Source organism: Mustela erminea, chromosome 1 (assembly GCF_009829155.1).
Source record: "Mustela erminea isolate mMusErm1 chromosome 1, mMusErm1.Pri, whole genome shotgun sequence".
NCBI classification, from domain to species: Eukaryota; Metazoa; Chordata; class Mammalia; order Carnivora; family Mustelidae; genus Mustela; species Mustela erminea.
This window is the reverse complement of record NC_045614.1, coordinates 112,883,062-112,904,155: the sequence shown is the minus strand read 5'-3', so window position 1 is coordinate 112,904,155 and position 21,094 is coordinate 112,883,062. Positions and strand designations below refer to the sequence as shown.

At 39.2% G+C, this 21,094-nt stretch overlaps 1 protein-coding gene across 9 annotated transcripts in view; it reads left to right on the top strand.

The window, feature by feature from the left end:
- Positions 1 to 21,094, top strand: part of MAP3K13 (mitogen-activated protein kinase kinase kinase 13) — a 168,626-nt gene that overhangs the window by 50,718 nt on the left and 96,814 nt on the right. For 3 of the 9 annotated variants that reach the window (XM_032338406.1, XM_032338455.1, XM_032338441.1), the window contains exon 1: positions 20,292 to 20,606. The exons of 5 other annotated variants lie outside the window; for them this stretch is intronic. The gene's annotated coding sequence lies outside the window, so the exon portion shown is untranslated. One more of the 9 variants, XM_032338476.1, reaches the window with a different exon arrangement.

Below are 21,094 nucleotides of genomic sequence, written 5' to 3'. Positions count from 1 at the left end.
AAGTACAAAAAGTTTTCATATTCTTCCTCATCCCCACACTCAGTTTTCCCTATTATTAATATCTTGCAGTAGTATGGTACATTTGTTACAGTTGATGAAACAATAACAATACATTTTTATGGCAACTGCTCATCTTTTTACTGTCTCCATAGTTTTGCCTTTTATCAGAATGCCATATAGTTGGGATTATATGTATGTAACCTTTCAGATTGGCTTCTTTCACTTAACACAATTTGTTTTTTGTTTTTTGTTTTTCATTTTTCCCTATCAGTCTTACTAAGGTATTGAGAATTTTATTAATATTTTTAAAAATTATCTATGGAAAATTTATTCATTTTCTGTTTCTTAATTTCACTGGTTTCTGTTCTTAACTTTATTATTTCTTCTTCTTTCTTTGGGTTTAGTTTGTTCTACTTTTCCCAGCTTTTTTTGGTAGAAACAGATCATTGCTTTTTTTTTTTTTTTATGGATTTCTTTTTTTAAATTTATTCATTTGACAGAGAGAGAGATCACAAGTAGGCAGAGAGGCAGACAGAGAGAGAGGGGGAAGCAGGCTCCCTGCTGAGCAGAGAGCCCGATGTAGGGCCCAATTCCAGGACCCTGGGATCATGACCTGGGCCAAAAGCAGAGGCCCAACCCACTGAGCCACCCAGGTGCCCCCAGATCATTGCTTTTAAATTCTTCTCTAAACTACACATTTAAAGCTATAAAATATCCTCTAGGCTGGTTTAGTTGTATCTCACACATTTTGATATGCTTTCTTCAATCTCATTTAGTTTGAAATCTCATTTTCCTTGTGATTTGTTTTTTCACCCATGGGCCATTAGATGTGCTTTTTAGTATACAAACATTACAGGGATTTATCTTTTTAAACGATTCATTTATTGATTTGAGAGAGAGAGAGAGCCGGTGAGCAGGAGAAGGAGCAGAGGGAGTTGGAGAGAAAATAGAGAACCTCAAGCAGATTCCCTGCTGAGCATGGAGCCTGATGCAGGGCTTGATCTCACCACCCTGAGATCATGACCTGAGCTGAAACCAAGAGCTGGTTGCTCAACCGACTGAGCCACCCAAGTGCCCCAACAGGGATTTTTTAGATAAAAAAATCTTATCGATATATAAAAGAATAGATAAAAAGACATCAGTCTTTTGAAATTAACTGAGACTCATTTTAAGGCCCAGAATAAGGTCTATGTGGGTGAATCTTCTTTGCACAAATTCTGTAGTTGTTAAGTGTGGTGTTTTGTGAATGTCAGGTTAAGATGGTTGAGAATACTGTTCAAATCTATCTGCTTACTGATTTTTTTTTTTTTTTGGCCTAGTACCATCTGTAACTGAGAAAGGGGTTTTAATGTCTCTGTGATTGTGGACTCCCCTATTTCTCTCTTTAGTTCTGTCAGTTTTGTGCTTGAAAGCTCTGCTGTTGAGTACAACTGTATTTAGAGTTGTTAGGTTTTCCTGATGAAGTGGCTCTTTTATGTTTATTAAATCTCCCTTTCTATTTCTGCTAGTACTGTGTCTTGATATCTACTTTGGCTGACTGATAGTATATAGTTACAGGAACTTTCTTATACTTAGTATTTGCATGGTACTCCACCCCCGACCTTTTACTTTAGAATTGTCTGTGGTTTTATATTTGAGGTGTCTTTTTTATAAATAGCATATGGCTGAGTCTTGCTTTTTTTTTTTTTAATCCGGTCTCACAGTTTCTACCTTCTAGTCCTTCTATATTTAATGTATTCAGTGATATGGTTGTACTTAGGTGTACTTTTTTGTTTTTTATTTATCCCATCTGGGTTTTGTGCCCTTTTTCCTTCTCTGACTGATTGATTGATTGATTGATTGAAGTTTATCAAATATTTTATAGTATTCATCCAATTGATTGATCTAATGATTGTTGAGCTATGGCTTTTCAATATTTTTAGTTCTCGCTCCAGAGATTTTACTATGTATCCTTAAGTTATTATAGTCTGCTAATTAATATTATATCATTTCTTATAAAATATAAAAACTAAAGATATAAAATATATGAAAGTAAGAACACAAAAGATGGGATGTAGTAGAATTATACTGCATTAGGGTTAACATGAGGGATTACTTGCAGCATTGGAACTCCAGTTTCTTACCTGCGGTGGTGGATAAGTGAACGTACACAGATGATAAAATCGTATAGACTGTAATACACACACACATCCAAAACTGGGGAAATCTGACTAAGACCAGCAGATCGATGTCGCTCTCCTGTTTGTGATACATATTATATTCTAGTTTTGCAAAATGTTACCATTGGGGAAAACTGGACAGAAAAATGTTATTGTTGGGGAAAACTGGACAGAATTTACAAGGAATCTCTCTTTTATTTTTTATAGCTGTATGTGAATCTGCAATTATCTCAAAAATAAAAAATATTCTTGCTATCAGGTAACCGAATTTCCATTGCTAAAGTAAGGGGCTTCCAAGTATCAAGAAAGAAAAAAGACAAAGCACATTTCTACTTTGATTTATGTATTATAAAAATAGAATATTCAATACTACTTCTTAGTTCCTATTGCCTGGTAGGTAGAGAGTGGTAGAAGGGGTTCGGAGCAGTATTTATCAACATGCTTGCACTTACATGTGGCAGATGTGGGCCAGCTGTGTGCCAGTAGGCCTCCATTGCCCAGGCCTAGTAGCTATTGGACTATCCAATCCAACCTCCTGTGGTCATGAAAGACTGGGTTAAAATTATCCCAGCCCAAAAATATTTTATCCTGTGCTTAAGAATTTATAAGAAGAAAAATCTGTAACCTTAATCAAATAACAAACATTTCTGGAACACTTCTGTTTATTTAAGTACTCCGCTAGATGCTGAGGACACAGGAATGAAAATGACACAGATACTGAGTTTAAGAAGCTTAGGGTTTAGTGCAAAATATAAACGTATACTCCAGTCACTATAATAGAAATATGTTAAATATGCACAGGGTGCTGTGGAAACAGAGGAAGGACCTCCAACAGATCCCAAAAGGTCCTCAAGGGTTTCTGATGGAAGATGTATTTGAACAAAGTCTTAAAGGAGAAGTAGTAAAAAGGAAGAGTTGACAGCACTCTAGCAAGAGGCAACAACAAGGTCAAGTACCTGTAGGTGAGGAGAATCAGCAGCTCACTTTGGCTGGAGCCTAGAACTAGGAGCGGTAGGAAATGAGGACAGAGAAATTGGTGGGATGGCTTCAGAAATGGCTTTATGTGCCAAGGTCAGGAGTTTGTACTTCATTCTGAGTCTTATGAGGAACTTCCTTTGCATATTTTAGGGCTTAAGAGTGTATCCTTTCCTCTTCTTATAAGGACACCAGTCATTGGATTTTAAGGCCCGCTTTATCTAGTATGACCTCATATTAGCTTAAATAATTACATCTACATAGACTAATTACAAATAAGGTTACATTCTGAAGTTCTAGGTAAGTATGAATTTGGAGGCGCACACTTTTCTGTGTTGCAGTGGGTTGAAGTGTAAGAAGAGGAGAGGACATGCAGATATACCCATAGAGAAGAGGGCTTTGTGAGGACACAGGGAGAGATGGGAGCAAAGCAGCTACAAACCAAAGACCGCCAAGGATTCCCAAGAGCCACCAGACGTTAGGAAGGGGCAAAGAAGGATCCTTTCCTAGAGTGTTCAGGGGGAGCATGGCCCTGCTAACACCCTGATTTCACACATCTAGTTTGAAGAACTGTGAGGGAATAAACTTCCATTGCTTTAAGCTACCCCCTTTGTGTAATTAGTTACAGTAGCCTTAGGAAACTACTGCAATATGTAACCCACATTCTATGTATTATGGGTTCAGCTCATTGTCGTGGTTTTAAGATATTTTTATTCATTCAAGAGGCAGAGCCTGATTCCTTTCCCCTTGAGTGTGGGCTGGACCTAATAACTCACCTTTAATGAATAAAGGGAGAATGAGGGTGTATAGGTTTGAAGGCCAGATCACCGCTTGGGTGATCTATGGGCAAACTATGGTCCATGGGCTGGCTGCCAGTTTTTATAAAGTTGTATCGGCACGTATCATGCCCATTTGTTTATGTATTAGAGATGGTGGTTTTTGCACAAAAACCACTTAGGTGAGTAGTGACAGTAGAGACCATATGGCCTGCAAACCTAAAATATTTACTGTCTAGCCCTTTAAGTAAAAGTTTCCAGTCCCTGAACTAGGTCATAAAAAGCACTGCAGCTTTTTGCTTGCTTTTGCTAACTTGCTCTGGGGAATGCCAGCTGCCCTGTCACGAGGGCACTCTGACAGCGCTGGTGAAAGGTCCACATGGCAAGGAACTAGGGCTTCCCACAAGCAGCCATGGAGGTGAACTGCATCCGTGGTCAACAGCTTGACCGAAACTTCCTGAGACCCTGAGCCAGAACCGCCCACCTATGCTGCTCCCAGATTCTTGACCTTTAGAAACGGTGTGAGATAATACATGTTTGTTGTTTTAAGCTGCCAAGTTTCGGGGCAGTTTGTTATGCTGTGACACGTAACCAGTCCACACATCTGCCCCTTCTGTGGTTTTGAATGCAGCCTGTGAGTGGCTCCGCGCATCTTACCTGTGCCCCCGGCTTTCGCTATTTTAGAAACATACGGGGGATGAAACCTATTTTATAAAGAAACTCCTGGATGACATAGATAAGACTGGGAGGAAACAAAGGACAGTGGAAGGCAAGGGCTACATTTCCCATATTTTTCAGAATTCTCCTTATTAACTAACATAGCACGAGGTCTGCTCGTGGCTACTGACATCGGCTGTTGCTAACACAATATTAGGTTTGTAACTATGGTTATTTGAGTCATCAGGCAGGACGTTTGCTCTGTTATGTTATTCACTATTACTTATATAAACAGGAGTATTTGATAATGCCATTATAATCTTTATTAGGTGTGTCTGGGGGGTTTTAGTTGCCCTCTGTAAGTGCAAACCAAGCGGTCTCTAGCTGGGATGGTGGTGAGCTCTGTGGGTATATTAGTTTCCTATGGCTGCATCACAATATTATCACAAACCTAGTGGCTTAGGACAACACACATCTATAGCCTCCATTCCTGTGGGAGAGGACTCAGCACGGCCTAGTTGGGATTTCTGCTTAAGGTCTTGGAAGGCTTCAGTCAAGGTTTGCCCAGGGCTGGATTCTCATCTGGTAGCTCCTCTGGGGCACTCCGTGGTTGTTGACTGCACTCAATTCCTTGTGGTTGTAGGACCGAGAGCTTCAGTTTGGGTTTTTTTTCCCCTTTTGGTTGTTATTACCTGTTGGCCAGAGGGTGCCATCAGTTCCTAGGAGCCACCATATTTCCTGCCATGTGGGGTTTCCCCAAATGGCCACTTGCTTTCTGACAGCTAGCCAGGGAAAGATTTCACCAACCTGTGGCTTTATATAGCAACATCACAGAATTATGTGCATGTAATCACCCAGTACCTTGTCTGTATTTTATTGATTGGAAGTAAGTCTCATTCACTCCCAAGGGGAGGGCTCACACAGCCGTGTGAAGATTAGGAAGTGGAGGGCATGGGAGCCACCTTAAGAATATGTCTGCCACAATGGACTGCCCAGCCCAATCCTACCTGCAAGGTGGAATTAATGTTTCACCAATATAATTGCTGTACGTAAAGAAAAAAGGATGTAGTGCATTGTTTTTTGTTTTGGGAGTTTGTTGTTTGTGTTTGTTGTTGTTGTTGTTGTTGTTGTTATTTTGTCCTCTGTAGTGCAAATGGTTGACATGTAGGAGGGTGCTGAATTAGAAGAATGGAGGGAAAATGAATAGAGATGGGATAAACAAAAACCAGGGGAGATGAAAGATATACCTAATCCTAAAACACTTCCAGGCTGGAAAATATTGTAGCTGGAAACAGCTTGGCATGCAGCTAGGTAGACAGACCATAAGCAAAGGCTTCCTGCGTATGGGGAGAGCTGAAGGTACCACTGCCAGTAGCATAAAGGGAGCCCATTTCCACAAGGTCACAGATACAGTGTATAAAGTTCTATTATTTATTCCTTTTCAATCATACTGGCCAGAGGGTGCCATCACTTGAATAGGTGGTATTCAAGTTTTAGTAAGACTTTAGAATAAGAAGGGCAACAGTAGATGTGATAGATCCCAAATCTACCTTGATGTGTGACGTGCATTCATTCATTCACTCAGTGAATTTCTGTTGAATGCTTACTGCATGCGAGGTCCTTTGCTAGAGCTGTTCAGTCTTGCACGTTTGTAATGGAAAGAGTGCCACCATCTATGGCTACACCTGCCGTGGGTATGGGGGGAGGACTAGAGGCACACGTGTTTAGTTCTGCCAGCCCTGGCATATAGTGTTCTTATAAGAAGTTTGGTGGCAAAGGACAGGAAAGTGAGTAGATAAGCCACAGGCAATTTTCAAAAGGGAGAGACATGGCAAAGGAGAAGTCTAGCCAATAAGAGACTGAAGATGATATACTTATCTGTGCCCAGAGAATCTGATCAATAGTAGGGACTCAGTTTTATCAGCTGTCTCACCTCTTCCTTTACACAGTCTCTCCTCACTTTTTTTTTAAATTTTCTTAAACATAGACTGTTCTACTGTGTGTCAGACATAGTAGTAGACACTGTAGTAACCAAACTGAAAATAGCCCTGACCCCTTTCCCTTTATGCCTCATCCAGCTTGGGACATCAGTAGCCATTTCAACAATCCTTTCCTCCAAGTCTCACCTCCTCCATTCTTTGTCAGCGTTGGCCCCTTCTCCTCTGACTCTGCCCAACCCACTGGACTTCCCTAATCATGCTTTCTGCTGCCATGATAGTTTTGCCTCCTTGGTTGGGTCCTCACTGCTGATTGGTGGCCTTTAGTTCATATCTATTTACATTTTCCACAGCAGCTATCCAAACCTCTTCTGTTCCCTCTGTTTCCTGGGAGTCCAGCTCTGGCATCCTCTTTCACCAGGTGACTGTGCCCCCTGAGGGGGTTTCCCAACTTCCTTTCTACTCTTCTCATAATCTCCTATTGCCATCCTCACTTGTCTATTTTCTTGCAAAACAAAATAAGTAAACACACACACACACACACACACACACACACACGCACACGCACACCTTCTTGTCAAGGCTTTTAGTCCCAAGCCCTCCTACCTCCTCAAAGCCTATGCCAACCATGACCATCCCTCATTCTGTGAAAAGATATATTACCTACTATAGCATAGTATATCACAAAATTGTTTCCAGGGAGCTGTGTCTTGAAATTTGATATCTCCTTTAATATTACTGGGGTCGGGCCCCTGGGTGTTCAGTCAGTTAGGCATCTGCCATTTGGCTTGGGTCATGACCCCAGGGTCCTGGGATCAAGTTCCACATCAAGCTTCCCGCTCAGAGGGGAGTCTGCTTCTCTCTTTCCCTCTCCCTTTGTTCCTCTGCACCACCCCCTGCTTGTGCTCTTGCTCTCACTCTCTCAAATAAGTAAGTAAAATCTTAAGATTAAATTAAATTAAATTACAGTGGGAAAACTATAACAAGTTTTTTTTTAAGTTAAAATAATTTAGATAACAATAAAACCCAATTTTTATTTAAATAAAAAAAATTAGATAAGTTAAAAAAACAATGAACACGTATGAGCAGCTTTTAAAACTTTATTTTTTCCCAAAAGGAATATATTTGTACTTCATAGATAATGTAGAAATTTAGATTAAAAGGGAAAAAAATAAAATCATCCCTACATCTACATATAGAGATAACCATGGTTAATATTATGTGTATAGTCTTCTAGGGGTGTGTGTGTGTATGTGTGACTATCCTACACATGTATATATAGGATTACATAGTACCTATTAGCATGTTCCTTTTTTTTTCCCACACTTCATGAAATCTTTTTTTTTTTTTTAAAGATTTTGTTTATTTATTTCACAGAGATCACAAAGTAGGAAGAGAGGCAGGCAGAGAGAGAGAGGAGGAAGCAGGCTCCCTGCTGAGCAGAGAGTGGATGCGGGGCTCCATCCCAGGACCCTGGGATCATTACCTGAGCTGAAGGCAGAGGCTTTAACCCACTGAGCCACCCAGGTGCCCCACTTCATGAAATCTTTATAGCTAGACCCTTTTCGCAAATTTCTGGTTACTTGTTTAGAATAAATCCCTTAAAGTTGAATTTTGGATCAAAAGGTATTTATAATTTAAGCCTACTGATAACCTCTTGTCCAATAATTACATTTCAAAAAAGTTGTAACAATTATTTAACCACCAGAGGTGTATGAGAGTGTATGCTCACTCTTGTGAGCAGAACATAATGTATAGAGTTGTCCAATCACAATGTTGTACACCTAAAACTAATGTAACATTGTGTGTCAACTATACTCAAGGAAAAAAAAAAAGTCTATTTCCCCACACCTTTTCTAAGATAGTATATTACCACGTGTAAAAAAGCAATTTTAGCCTCTTTGCAAGGAGAATCTAGTATCTCATTTTATTTTAATTTGCAGTTCTTTAATACTGAATTTACATATTTTTCTCACTGGTCATTGCATCTCTGTTTCTGTAAATTGCCTGGTCATGAACCTTTTCCTCCTTCTCCCACTTCATTTGTGTGTTTATCTACCTTGATCATTTTTGAACTCAAGAGTTGTTCAAACTCTTGTGTATTTTCTACTTCCATTTTCCAGTAGCTCTGAATTGGCTTTTTCTCAACAGAAAAGATAAACTAGTTTTTGTGCATAAGGTAGACCAGAGAAACACATTGGTCAAGCTGTGGCATGTTCTTAGCTTATTTGCCCTCTTCATGCGATGTTAACGTACTGATCATCATTCAAGTTCTTGGAATAATTATAGCTTCATTAAAAGTAAAACATGATGACATTGATCTCAGTCTACTTGTCTGACTTGTAAGTTATTCTTTATGAATAGACTGCATTTTGTCTTTAAAAATTTTCAAGCATATTTTTCAAGTTTGCAGTAGGTGGCAGCAGCAGAAAACATGCTTTCATTGGCTTCAAGATGTAATCAGGACTTTATGCAGGACAGTAAAAAGGAACTCGTCCTAAATTTGAAGAGCTTCGTGATGAAAGCTACTCAGAGCATACATTCAGCATGAAGTCTTTGAGTATTTCACAGCCTACCTAAGAAGCTCCCAACAAACACGCTTCCTTAGAAAATGCATTTTATTTTTCAAATGTTGCAGTATTGAAAAAGATACACTGTGTTTTAGTGTCTTTTTTTCTGGGTCATATGCTCCCCTCACACACCTTGTCTTATATTTATAGTGAGTAACTTGAAGACACCAGCCTCTTTTCCAGAGGAGTGGCCTTTTGAACGATGGCCATTTAATACAGAGCTCTGAGTCATTTAATACACTAAAAATACATGCTAAGAAAATGTGGCCTTTTTAGGCCACTCCTTCATTACGGGTGTCTTCAGTGGGGCTTCGCTTTGCTAATTTAAAAGTTCGGGGCCAATACATGTTTCAAGAGTATTGGTAATAATTTTCTTTAGATCTTAATACACTCCCTGAAGTTGAACAAGCATCGTCTGTGATCCTTTCATGACAGGGGCAACCAACAACTCAACAGGGGACTGGGGAACACTCCTCTTTTGTTTCCAGACTACAGTGACAGGCGGATGTCATGTTCCCTAGGCCAGGGGGGGTGGCTCTAAGAGGCCCTGTGGTTGTGGATTTTGTGGGGAAACAGGAACACTTGTTTGTTATGGCTAGTTGAAAGCTAATGATGATTATGATGGCAGAGAGACCAGATTATTCTCAACTAGACACTGTAAAAAAAATATGGAACTGTAAATTGGTCTGAAGACTGCCTCGGAATGAAAAAGAACAGAATAGGATGCAGGAACAAAGTGAAGGTGGTTAGGAGTGGTTTTTCCAACTCCAAAGATGAAGGTGTGTTTTTGGGGGGAGAGAGGTGGAGAGGAAGCATTCTTTCACCTTCAGTTCCATCCCAGCTCAAACTCTCTATGTGAACGTGTAATAAGAAAGGAGAGTTTCCAGTTCTAGACTGTAAAGTTCTTCAGGATAGGGACTATGTATTCATCACCAGATCTCAGCTTGAGGGTAGAGCAAGTTCTTATGAATGACTAAATGAAGTTAATTAACTACCTCAGAGCAACCCCCTCCTTGCATTCTTTCCTTTCATATCTCCCCCAAACTTCCCCCTTTCTTCACATGCTCTGGAGCAGACTGTGTGCCTATAATGGCATATGCATTAACTCTTCCTCCTCAGTGAGAGTATAGCTTCCCACAGAGGTAAAGAATGGCTGTTGTTGACTAGCCAACATAGAAGAGATGCCTGGGCTAAAGGCTTTGGGAAGATTTTTATAAGAGTAAAGCATTAAAACTTCCTGGCTAAGGGAAAAAAGAAATTTTGTAAAAATCAAAAATATATTTTCAGGCCCTGGCATGTTTAATTAGGTTTCAATAAAGCATTTAAGAATTGATTCAAGTATTCTTTAGTCATATTTTCTGAATTTCAAAAGACTTGTTATCAGGAGCAAACGGCTTCTATAATACTTGTATGACTATTTCCACTTAGAGCTTGTTGAATCGCCGACTAATTGTTTGGGTCTATGTTCTTGTTTCTTTGTCCTTGTTTTAGTAGTACCATCTAGTTATCCTAGAATCTTCTCTTGTGCTGGATTTCAGATACCTTTGAGACAAAATGCGTGTCTTTTAAAAATTCTTGCTGGCTTTCCTTTAGAACTAAGGACAGTATTCTATGTCCCAGGAGTACTGAGTGAGTCTTAACTGTGTCAAGAAAAGAAAGAAGGAGCAACTGTGGTCCCTGTGATCTTACACACAGACAAGATGATGTACTACAAAACACTCAGGAGACCTGGGATCATTTCCTGGCTCTGGCACAAATTCCAAGACTATGGACAAATTTCAGAACCTCAATTTCTTCATATGTTTAAAAAAAAAAAAAAAAGGAGACAGAGTAGATTTGTCTTTTAAAGTTTCTCCCAGGTCCTTGATCCTCCGAGTCAGTATTTCTTCTTCAGATGTCTGGAACAATCATTTCTTCTTTGTCTTATTTAGGAAATAACCATATAGCACTAGGGAACAAAATACATGACTTGGGATACAGGCTAAACAGCAGTGAGAGTCTCAACAAAATTTGATGGCTTAGAAAAGGAAGACTGTTATTTCTAAGGCCTTCATTAACAATCCTCAAGTAGGCAGGTATTTCTGTACAGATAGAGGACTCTGATCCACTGGAACATTCAAAGCCCTAAGTTAATGGTCTTGTTGCTCCGCTATTGCCTGGGGGTATGGCCATCTGCACGGTAAAAGCTGACTCAGCACGGGAAGGAAGAGCATCCAGCACCAGCAGCTTAGCTTTCTAGATAAGAACACCTGGAAGTTACCCACTTCACTTCCACTCACCCCACTGGCTAGAACTCAGTTGTGTGGTCGCATCTACAGCCAGGAGAAGAAAGTCTTCAGCAGCACAACATGCACCCACCGAAAACGTTAAGAGTGGGAATGGGGTAAAGTCTCTATACCCAAAAAGAATAGACTCCACATTCTGTTATGATTTTAAGGCACAGTAGCAATGTTTTATTTTGCTGCTGATTGTGCTTCTATCTTATTTAATGAAATAGGTTGAGATCGGGATCTGTGATTTATCCCTATAAATACACCCCCCCACATGTCAAGGTGTCTTGAACATAGATGGCATTCAACAAAAATGTGGATATTTGATTTATATATTGATCTTTCAGGCCATTAAGTAACCACTATGTTCATCCCGCCCCCACCAATACCCTGGTCTATCTATTTATTGCTTATTTCATGAACGTTACATGTAAAACTTTTAATTCTGTCTAGTTGAGGAGAATAATTCGGAACCTATGAGGAAGTAATATTCTTAAAATGTGCATAGATATAGGTAGATAGATAGATTGAGTGATTGAGAGCAGGTTGCTACTAGTAGCAGCTACTATCTTTTGCTACTAGTAGTAAAGGTGGTATTACCCTGTTTGGGGGTAGCATGATTACATGTAAGGGAAAACCAAGAGCTTTCCAGTGTGGCTTCAGCATTTGGTATAAAGTGTATTCCCTAGACATCACATATCATTCTAGTTACAAGTAAACTTTAAAACACATACTTTGCTGAAATGGTTTTGGGTTCTGTGCTCTCTGTTCCCTTCCTTGGTGTTCATAATAAACAGCGGGCTGTGGTGCTGATTGTGAATCTGTATAGTGTGAGCCTATTTACGGAGAGTCGCGTAAGGCTCCTTTTAAAACAGGCCAGTTTTGATTCCATGTTGACATGTTATCCACTCTGACTTCCAGTTCCATAGCTACTGCTCTTGTACACATACAGTCTTGTCTTGGAATAAAAATACTAGTATGTGCCTTATCAGCTTTACATTTCACATGAGCTGTCTTTTTTTTCTTTCAAGATTTTTCTTTATTGACTTGTCAGAGAGAGAGCATAAGCAGGGGGAGCAGCAGGCAGAGGGAGAAGTAGGCTCCCCGCTGAGTGAGGAGCCTGATGGCGGACTTGATCCCAGGACCCTGGGATCATAACTGAGCCACCCAGACATCCTGATAAAAACTATCTTTGAACAACTATCCTTATTCTCTCATACCCAGTTTCCCCAAATCCTTCCCCTTGGAGGCCCAGTTCCAGTTTGCCTCCTTTTTATAACCGGCTGTAACCACCCAGCCCCAAATAATCATTGTATCAGAAAGAGAAGACCTAGTTCAAGCCCTGGGCAAACTACAGCATAAGGACAGGGTGTGTTTGTATAAGGACAAGCCTTTATTCCCTTTACAAACATGTCAACTTGCCAAAGACAAGTAAACGGTAAATATTGGCTATAGTCTAGACCAGGAGGAATGGCTCCGAGCCTTTATTCAGCCTCACCCCCACATTCCCAGGGCCCGCACAGAGCCTCAACACCATGCACCTTCTTTGCTCTTGGGACATTTTTCTCCAAAGGACAGGACAGGCCTTTTTCTGTTAAGAGCTTTGATCTTACCTCTGTATGTCAGCAGAGGGCAGCAGAGAGCACCATTCTACAGCTTGTGTAGATCTCAAAGTAGGACAGTTTCAATCCCCTAGTGCTTAGGGAGACAAACATGGGGGGCATTTTTTTTTTTAAGCTGTGACAAAGACTGGTGCTGGTATAGGCATGGAGAGTGCTAAACATTTTGCAGTATGTAGGACAGTCCCATGCAAGCAAGACTATTCTCACCCCCAAATGTCATTTAACTTCCTTCTAGTGTTGTTCTCCAAACTCAAGTAAAACATCCCTGTGTACCCCACTGATTTAGTACTTTCACCAATTTGTGTAGGGGTCATCTCACCAAATGTCCTTGAGACTAAGAACTGGCTTTTTCATCTTTGCATGAAACTCTGAAACAATTTTTTTAGTTCACTTTTAATTTTTAGTCATTGAATGATTGTAAACGGGTCTTTAATGGGGGAGGGACAAGGGGTAATGGATAGAATTTAAAAGTAGGGGGGCGCCTGAGTAGCTCAGTGGGTTAAAGCCTCTGCCTTCGGCTCAGGTCATGATCCTAGGGTCCTGGGATAGAGCCCCGCATAGGGCTCTCTGCTTAGCAGGGAGGATGCTTCCTCATCTCTCTCTGCCTGCCTCTCTGCCTACTTGTGATCTCTGTCTGTCAAATAAATAAATAAAACCTTTAAAAAAAAAAAAAAGTAGAGTCAGTAGGTTACAGAGGTTAGATAGAGCTAGATTAGATTAGATGAGCCAGTCTTCCTGAACTTTAATTTTCTCACATATGAAACAGGACGAATATCTACCCTATTTTAAAGTACTTTGTAAATCGTAAAGCGAAGTACAGGATTGTTTATAAAGAATGTCTATGACCAGATTTGTTCCTAGTCATTGTTTCTGGAATTTAGGTATCCTGTATGTGAAAAGAACACACTTATATAAGGAAGATATTTGAGCACAAAAGGCATGGTGGGCTCTGTGCCATGTGTTCATTCCTGGAGCCCTAGCTTCAGGAGGCTGCGGCCCCCTCTGAACTACTTGGACTGAGAGTGCTGGAGAGACAGTGTTCTCAATGCAGAAGATGCAGGAGCAGACTAAAAACAAAATGGCAGATGTCTGCTATTCCTATGTTTTGCTCTTCAGTTCTCTTGCTTGCACTATGTAGCTAAAGTGGAAATGCCAACCCGTATCAAGCTAAGAAGGGTGGAAATTAAAACAGGTTCAGAAGAACAGAAGTTAGATAGTTTACCTGGCCTCTCAGAAGTAGCACCAAGTCTCTGTGGATGTGTGAAGTAACATATAAATTTCCCTTTTACTCTTTCAATATGGAAAGTGCCTTTATAAACTCAAGATACTATTTTTAGGCCCACAAAGGTTAGGTTTATGGTACCTTGCCAGAATTCGTATATTATGGAATGGTGTATTTCAGGGATGCTAAATATTTTATTAATTGAGAAATCCATTTTCTTTTGATTTATTTCACTGCATCTTCATTATTAATCAGAGAAGATTTCTTACATCCTTCGTTTGCAGTCATCCTTTTGATAGGGATAATACATTAAAACTTCATTAAGCTCTTAAGATTTATTCCAAATAGCACATAAAATCTCTAAGCAATTGCTTTTCTCCAGCTGACTAGATGTTTTATTATACTTTGATGAGAAATATTAAAGACTTCAAATCCATTTAACTCAAAATATCTTCCAAAGTTTGCTATAATGATGTGTACCTTTAGGGTTATCTTTTATCATAAAGATGATTGTAGAATTTATGGACATGAGACTCTCATCTTTTTAAAGGTTAATAGGTAAGTGTTTAGTGTACATTTTTTATTTATAGTTTGTTTCAAAAAGGATTTGTAGTCCTTACCATGAAATATATGTACAATAAGGTTAATAAAAGGGAAATCAAACCCAAAGCAGGGAGGAGGTTTTGCTAATGACAAAAGCTAAAATAGATATAGATATATAGAATGATAGACATATTTGAGCCTAAAGTTGGCTTTGAGCTTCCCACCGGCAGGAACAAAAAAAAATTGGAAATATAATATAATGGAAATATAATAAAAATGTAAATATAATCACATTGTTGTTATTGAAAATGTGGGTGCCTAATAATTTTTCAAGAACAGAAAATTTTTCCCTGGTATTAAGTTCTAAAATGAATTCTTTGTGTGAATTGCTGGTATATGAGACATCATGCAAGGTAATGGACAACACAGAAACAATATTGCTGTTCCTTATGATAATTCTTGATAAAAGCAAGGCATAACATGAAAGCTGTGACAATGATTCTGCTAAGGGGCACTAGGTTAATGATATTTTAGGTAAGAGGTAGCTTTCTGATAATCCATCTATCTCCTTTGGTACAAGGACAAATTTTAGTGATCCTTAACTGACTGAGCCACCCAGGCACCCACATTTTCATGATACTTAAAATAATTTATTTTTCCCTTAGATGTTGCTTAAAAATCGCTTTCTCAGCTAGGCATTTAATGGCAGCTAGACAGCAGCAACAACAACAAAATGGAAGTAATAGTTTGCTGCAGTCTTTGAATATTGAAATTTGAATATTTAAAATTGACACTGCTATCCACGCTATCAAACCATATGCTCTGAAAACAGGGAAAGTTAGAGTTAACATTCTGATATGAAAGTAAAGAATTTCAGCCAGTGTTCCCACCTAGTAGGTTGTTTTCCGTATCAGTTCAAATGATTGTATATAAACTACAGGTTTTCTTGAAAAATTTTAGCTTTTTTTTTTTCCTATGAACTGAGTTTTTGGTCACCTGGCTTAACCTCCTGAAGGTTCCCTCCTCCTCGGGTGCAGTCCCTCAAAGAGTATTGCCCAGTCTCCCAAAGGAAAATGATTTGGATGAGCTTTTCTTTGGAAAATGTGTCCCTAGTACATATTTTTAAAGAATTTCCTACAAGAGATCTGTTGAAGTTTATTATAAGCAAAATAAACATGTGTTTTTCTCTGTGGTTTTTAATCCCTGGATCTGCACAGTTGTTGAAATTTCCCTTGCTGAGAATAGAATGGCCCATGGTATTTGAATAACAACAATAAAACAAATAGCTACTAGTATCATTTGCTGAGTATCTTTTATATTACAGATTCTGTGCTAGTCTTCTCATGTATTAACTTTCACATAATAGGCATGGCCTCTTACTTTTCCCATTTAAAGAATGAGAACACAGAAACTCCAGTTTACCTTAACTTACAAAACTAGTAAGTGGCAGGGTCAGGATTTGAACCCACATCTCTCTACTAGCTTTTAACTACTACACATTGGTACCTGTGGAAGAAATCTGAATCTTCATGCATTAGCCTCGAGGTCATTATCCTTTTTTGTGGTATTTCTGACAGAAATTGTCATCAGATCATTATACTTTGATCTTCTCTTAGATTCTGGCTTAAATGAGTAATTTTCCTTAAAAAAAAAACCACAATTTTTCTTTAAAAACAATCCTAGACTAGCTCATACTTTTTATTAGCAGAATAATTATACCTTAATTTCTATTCTTAGGTTGTCTTCTAATAATGAAATTTGAATATCTTCTTGAGAAGCAGGACCAGAGTAATCTTCCAGTCATTACTGAGATTTGAAGAGTTTAATTTGATTCTTAAAAGTGCTTACTCACCTTGATAATGACTTTGTAGTCCTCCACACTTGGCATGCCCACATGCTAAAATAAAAAATTAATTCTGATGATGGGACTTTGCTTGATAACTCTAGAGTTGCTGTGTCCTATACAGTAGCCACTAGCGAGCCACATGTGAATATTTATTTTAAAATTTAGATGTACTATATGGTGGCTAGCGAGCCACATGTGAATATTTATTTTAAAATTTAGATGTACTATATGGTGGCTAACTGAACATAATAAAAATAAAATGACATTTAAATGAACTAAAATATAATTTAAAATTCAGATCCTCAATCACAGTAGCCATATTTTAAATGCTAAACCATCACATGGGGCTACTGTATTAGTGTGAATTATAGAATACTTCCATCATTGCAGGAAATTTTGGGCAGTGCTGCTCTTAAATGTACATTTCTCATGGCCCCCTCTCCCTACCTTCCTTCTGTTCCCAAAACAACAATGGCTTCCTCCAAGAATTACCTCTACAGTTTCTGTAATTTGGAGGAGATAACTTATCTTCCCAAAGATTTCCCATGATATTCAACAGGAGAAATTGTTGTTGGCTCTGTGGGTATTTCTGTGGTCTAGGGAAGTATGTTAACCCTGACCAAGTTCATCTTACTAAAATAGCAAGTCCATATAGCCAGCTCATTTTTATTTGCCAGATTACATATAAAGCCAACTTCTTAGGTGGCTGTGTTTAGAACCACTTATAGGCTGTGTTTTTGAATTACACCAGAGACTACCCTCCTCCCTGGTAGACTAGTTGAGTGATGGTGTTGCTGTCAAATCTTATAACAAATCGTTGGCTTCCATAACAGAGTTGAACATCTTGTTGACCAGCTTTTGGGGAAAAAAAGATTATTTTCTAAAAAATCTGATTCTTTTAGTGTATCCTGGTTAGTTTTGATTGTTGTCAAAAGAAACAGAGATGTATATTCTTAATTCCTTTCCATTTATGGGTTCTAAAATAATCTCGGTCCATGGACGTATTGATATAAGCCAGTGTGGTACCCTCAGGGCTACTAGGACTATACCAGTCCTGTACTTGTCTTGAGCAATACTAGTGGTCCATCTATTCCATAGTGATACTCCACAGTAAGCTCGTTTAGAGAAATTTGCTGGATATGTTACTTGCCAATGATATTCTATTGTTTGAGTACATAGAACAGTGCCCTGAACATCTTTGCTGTGTGTAAAATAGTCCTGGAGGGTCTTGTTGCATTTTGTTTTTCCAAATGAGCTAAACAGGGTACAGTACTCACTAGTGTCAGGCTTCAATCCTCCATAGCCACACAGAAACAGGCAACCACTCTCCTTTTAGCTGTACAAATAGTCTGACTAAGAAACAGAGGAAGATCTCTGTTCAGAATGTTCTTGGTCACTGGACACCTCATAACAGAGGCCTTTTATTAGCTACTGTTGTTCCAGCATCAAGGATTTCCCAAATTCCAAAAAGTTGTGATCAGTTTTAGTATTGCTATTTAGTATTGGTAATCATGAAGTGAAATGATGGGGTCTAGGGGCAGTGGATTATATTAATCTCCACTTTTGTGTAACTTCTAACATTTTTAAAATAAAGAGTAAAGAAATGTCATGATTTATTTATTGTGATATCATGTTTTAGGAGTCCCTTCTATATTTTGGAAATTATCGGATATGTGTTTTACAAATATTTTCTCCTATTCTGTAGGTTGCCTTTTCATTCTGTTGATTAAAGCTTCTTAGTTTGATATAGTCTATTTTTGCTTTTGTTGCCTTTGCTTTTGTGTCATCTCAAGAAATTATTGCTAAAACCAATGTCAAGAATGGGCAAAGGACTTGGGGCACCTGGGTGGCTCAGTGGGTTAAGCCTCTGCCTTTGGCTCAGGTCATGATCCCAGGTCCTGGGATGGGACCCCACTTCGGGCTCTCTGCTCAGCGGGGAGCCTGCTTCCCCCCCTCTTGCCTCTCTGCCTACTTGTGATCTCTCTCTGTCAAATAAATTAATAAAATCTTAAAAAAGAAAAAAAAAAGAATGGGCAAAGGACTTGAATAGACGTTTCTTCAAAGAAGACATACAAATGACCAATAGGCATAGGAAAAGGTGCCCAACATCATTAATTGTCAGAGAAATACAACGTGAAACCTCAGTGAGTTATCACCTCATACCTCTTAGGATGGCTACTATTTAGAAAAGGATAACATATGTTGGCAAAATTTGGAGAATTTAGAACCCTGTACCCTGTTGGTGGGAATGTAAAATGGTATAGCAACTGTGGAAAACAGTATGGAGATTCCTCATAAAATTAAAAATAGAACTATCATATGATTCAGCAACCCCACTTCTGGGCATATGCCCCAAAGAACTGAAATCAGGATCTCCAAGAGATACCTGCACTCCCATGTCCACTACAGCACTATTCACAATGACTAGCATATGGAAATAACCCAAGTGTCCATCAGCAGATGAACAGATAAAGAAAATGTGGTGTATACTTATGATGGAATATTATTCAGCCTTAAAAAAGGAAATTCTGTCATTTGGGAAAATGTGGATGAACCTGAAGGACATTAGGCCAAGGGAAATAGGCCAGTCATAAAAAGACAAATACTGTATGATTCCACTTCTATGAGATATCAAAAAGAGTCAAAATCGTAGAAGCAGAGAATACAATAGGGGTTGCCAGAGATGAGGGGGGAGGGAAATAGGAGTTGTTATTCCATGGGTGTAATGTTTCAGTTTTACTAAATGAGTAAGTCTAGCAATCTGCTCCACAGCTTTGTGCCTATAGTTAACAATGTGGTCTTATATTGTGCCCTTCAAAATTTGCTAAGAGGGTAGATCTCATGTGAGGTAGTTTTACCATAAAAACAAACCAAAAAACCTACAAAGGAACACAAGAAAACCCTCTGATTATGTCTACTGCCTTGACTATGGTGATGGTGTTGTGGGTATTTGCATGACTCTGACCTCTTCCAGTTGTACAAATTACATACGTGCATTTTTTAATATCTCAATAAAGCTGGTAAAATATTTCTTAATTAGAGAGTTTTAAATGTCATGAGCTCTTGGGTGAATTTAATATAGCTGTTTTAATATAGTAAGGCATCTTATTTTTAAAAAAATTTGGTCTAAGAATCATTAAGAGCTGTTTTGGAGCTGTGTCTTAATGAGGAAATATTTACCTACCTTATTTAAATGCAGCATTGCTCTTCCACACCCACTTTGATGCATCACAAAGGTGAGCAAATGACATTATTCTTTAAAAAAATTACATTTATGTAATATTGTCTCATATATATATATATTTCTTAACCACTATTCCCATTAATATTTCCCTACTGTTTTTCTTTTACGAGGCTTGGTGAGCAGGGCTACATTTCTTACTCATCACTAGTTTTAGGAACTCTTTCCCTGACTTTGATTTGTTTTTTATCACATCAGAGCAGCACGTTTGCTGAACAGCAAGAAAGGAGTAAAGAAAACAGCTCTAATGAATAAAAGAGTGATTCTTCTATATGCATTTTTGGTAGCCCTGATTCCACCAAAATTCTATTTTGATTTTCTCATTCAATAGTAATACAACGTTTTCACGACTATCACACACACACACACACACACACACTCCACCCCCCCCCCTCCCCGCACCCCCTCAAGCTGCCAGTCTGTCTTAAGGCAGTGGCAGACGCCTGATTGGCGGGCTCTGTTTATTCTGTGACCAGATTCCTCCTAAAAGAAGGCAGGCCATGAGTGCCTGAAGCCTATTGGTCCGGCCTGCTCTGGACCCTCCCCTTCTTTTTCATGGCACACACCACAGAGAAGTCTGTGCGGAATCCTAAACCAGCCCAATTTACATCCATTCATGAATCTGTGACGTCAGCAAGCCTTTGGGCTTCTTTGCGGTGGGCTGGAGGATTGTGTGGGTGGAATCCCCCTCCCCCTTATTTTTCTGATTCTGCAAGGCTTTTTAAATTAACCTTCCACCTTTTTAAAGCAAGAAAATGGAACGGCATGTGTAGGAATTCTTCATTGTTGTGAGTATCACACTCTTTTTTTTTTTTTTTTTTCTGTTTCATCAGCATTTCTAGCACAAGGACAGATGGAGAAGGTATTTGAGATTTGAGTTGATTAGAAAGCTGATATTATTGAGGGAGACTGGATGAGAAAGAGCGGAAGACAGGGGCAAAGAGTAATCTGAAACCCAGTTAGAGCTCCGAGCCTCCCAAACTGACAGCTGGTTTTCCCTTTGCTGGTCTGCTTGCTTGCTAGACGTGGACATTTTTCATTTACGGTTCTGCACGTTACCTCTGGATGCGGGCTTGGCTTTCCTTAAAGGGAGATTCATTTCTCGGAGAAGAGGATGCGGGTCGCGTGAGAGGCAAAGCCCCCAGCTGGTACCAGAAAGGTGCCGGGGGAAGCTGGGTCAGCGAGACAGAGCAGGTTCTAGCCTGCCGAGCTCTGGTCTTCCTTTCTGCCGCCCTTTCTGTTGTGTGTCACCCTTCACCTCCCCTTTGTTTCGTAA